This window comes from Budorcas taxicolor, chromosome 7 (genome assembly GCF_023091745.1).
Source record: "Budorcas taxicolor isolate Tak-1 chromosome 7, Takin1.1, whole genome shotgun sequence".
NCBI lineage: Eukaryota > Metazoa > Chordata > Mammalia > Artiodactyla > Bovidae > Budorcas > Budorcas taxicolor.
This window is the reverse complement of record NC_068916.1, coordinates 50816249-50819356: the sequence shown is the minus strand read 5'-3', so window position 1 is coordinate 50819356 and position 3108 is coordinate 50816249. Positions and strand designations below refer to the sequence as shown.

The window sequence follows — 3108 nt, the reverse complement described above, 5'->3', positions numbered from 1 at the left end:
CGTTTTACTTAAGAGTCCATATGCCTCATAGCTTGCAAAACATAATGACCTGCACAATGGCCAGTCTAACTGCTACCACTATATTGGCCATAGTTCCAGCTCAGCTCCCCTGCCTCCTCAGAGACTGTGGTTCATTCCAGCCAGAGGCCACAGACACCAATTCCACACCTCTATCAGAAAGCAACGTGGCCACCACCAGCAAGCACAAATTGCCGACACACAGGTGCCCCAGGGATTCAGCTTCATCTAGTAAAGGAAAACATATCAAAGAATTTATGGGCATATTTTAAAACCACCCTTAATTCCAATCCATTTATTTTCCCTGTGAATCTTGGACTTTTTTTAAAATTTATTTTTAATTGGAGGATAATTGCTTTACAGTGTTGCGTTGGTTTCTGCTGTACAATAACGTGAATCAACTATAAGTACACATATGTCCCCTCCCTCTTGAACCTATCTCCCACTACCCCCCATCCCTCTAGGTAGTCACAGCGCACCACCAACCCCTTTTTTAAGGAGTTTTTTTTTTTTTTTTTTTAAGTCCTACAAGAGGATTAAACTTTTCCTGTGAAGGACCAGTTGGTAAATATTTTTGGCTTTGTGGGCTATAAGATCTTTGTTGCAACTGTTCAACTCTGTATAAGGAAAGTAGCCTAGGGACTTTCTCTGGTGGTCCAGTGGCTAAGACTTCATGCTCCCAATGCAGGGGACCTGGATTCCATCTCTGGTCGGAGAACTAGATCCCACATGCCACAACTAAGAGTTCACACGCCACCACTCAAAATCCCGCATGCTGCAACAAAGATTCAAGATCCCCAGTGCCGAAACTAAGACCCGGCACTTTGCTGCACCCAGATAAATAAATAAACATTTTTTTTTAAAAAGGAAAATAAACTAGACAATAGATAAATGAATGGGCATGTCTGTGTTCTAATTACATTTTATTTACAAAAATAAGCAAGGAGTTGGATTTGGCTGATGGGCTGTAGTTTGCCATCCTCTGGTCCAGAAGATTCTTCTTCAAGAACACAAACCAAAAAGTTGACTCACGTAGCAGACATTTTCTTTTTAGTTTATTCTTTTATTTTTTAAAAAAATATGGAACACTTCACGAATTTGCATGTCATCCTTGCCCAGGGGGCCATGCTAATCTCTGTATCATTTCAATTTTAGTACATATGCTGCTGAAGTGAGCACAAAGACATACAATTTTAAGCCGGGGATCTGTGCATCTTGGACCCTTCTCAACCAAGTCATAAACTCCTCCAGGATAAGAATCATGACATACAGTTCTTTTTATTCTCCTTCAGCATTCAATAAGGTTCTGAGCATGTAGTTGCTATCTGACTAATAATTGTTTATCATTTAATGGATTCATAGTATTCTATTATGTGACTATTCTATAATACTTAAGCAATTCTTACTACTCTTTGTTGGTACAAATACGCTGCAGTAAATATGGTTCTGCATGCATATTTGTATACACATCGAGTGTATTCTAGGAGAGATTCCCGGAAGTATAATTAAGTCAAAGATCAAAGTGAAGTCACTCAAGTCAAAGATCATGTGTACTCTTAATATGACAAAAAGAATTTCAAATGAATGCTAGTGTGTAATTTATTTCATATAATAAATGCACAATATTTCAGGACAAAATAAAGATCTATAAGGTGCTTTGAACTTTATAGACTTGTATTTCCTATGCGATCTTCATAGAAACCTGTTAAGCTCTTTCTATGACAAGTAGTACAATTGAATGCTGATGACCAATGTATCTATTGTTAGGTGGTATTTATAGATCATAGAGCAGGCAGAAATGAAATGTTTCCTACTTTCATGGTTTCAGAGAAGCCTCATAGAACTTTTAGATTTCCCAGAACATAATACTGATATTGCCACTAGCACTGCCCTTGCTACATCAAAATTCCTTTCCTGAAAGTCCTTCTTAAAACATTCAGGAGACAGTATATCCCCTCATCTCCCTATCACGTCAGTGTATCCTATGGAAAGGGCCAAAGGATTGGCCTTGCATCAGTGGACCATGAAAGGACGACATTTTAAAAAGTCATTTTCAATTAAAAGAACTTGTTGAAGAGGAAAGGAAGGGACCAAACTGTATTGAGTGCTTACTAAGTATCAGATTCTTTACTCATGTTTCCTGTTAACGTGGATATTATTAATCTCTTTCAGAGATGAAGAAATATGCTCCAGAGGATCTATTGACTTTATTTACCAGTCAAGATTAATTTGAATTGAGATCTTTCTAACACCAAAGTTGTGTCCACTATATGATGCTGCCTCCGAGTATGCTCAGAGTGTATTGATATTCTCATGCGACAAGCATACAAGACCTCAGACCACTGATTTCCTGAGCCTGGCCTTATGACACGACTCAGCTGCAGAAAAATTTCAGCCTTTGCTCTGTCCAAGAATAAAGCAGGAGCTGTCCATCTGAAAGCAGACTGTTCAGCAGGTAAAAGGAAGCCAGCAGAAAATAGGGTAACCAGAAGCAGCTACCTTGACCTAGAGTGGAGAGAAATGAAATGACTTAATTTAGTCATATTGTCTGGTCATTATGCTAATTAGAGGAAATAAAAAGGAAGAGAAGGCAAGTGGAAAGGAAAAGAGTGCTGGTTAGGGGAATACCTGAGAGAAAGAAACTGTTTGCTATTTATGGTTCCAGTGAGGTAAAACCAAAACCGAAACTTCTTTGCACTGCCTCTTTATGACTTTACTTTAGGGGGAAGATTATTTTACTGTATTTCAGCTTCTCTACCTAATAAATATTGGAAACAAACTTTACAATTTTATAACTACTTCTCTCCCTGTGCTTGGAGATTGTTCCTGGATTGTATTTCTTCCAAATACAGAATATAAATGAATATATATATTATAATATAATAAAATAGCTAGAGTCAAATTTCACTCATGTGGACTCTAAATTCAGAATTTATTTTTAAAAAATCAGGCATGGGTTGTACTGAAATTTATGTTATTGGAGTATAGATTTTTAAAAAGACAATGAAGTCATTGAAAAACACAACTGGTGATAGTCAACTCATTTAAGAGAATTAATTACCTGTAAATAATGTAACACCTATTGCATAT

At 37.2% G+C, this 3108-nt stretch overlaps 1 non-coding gene across 1 annotated transcript; it reads right to left on the bottom strand.

Annotated features, from left to right (window-relative positions):
• Window positions 1-1092: 1092 nt before the first annotated feature.
• On the bottom strand, window positions 1093-1197 carry LOC128051870 (U6 spliceosomal RNA). The gene has a single exon (XR_008199788.1). It is a non-coding gene; the product is annotated as a U6 spliceosomal RNA (small nuclear RNA).
• Between the last annotated feature and the right edge of the window lie 1911 nt (window positions 1198-3108).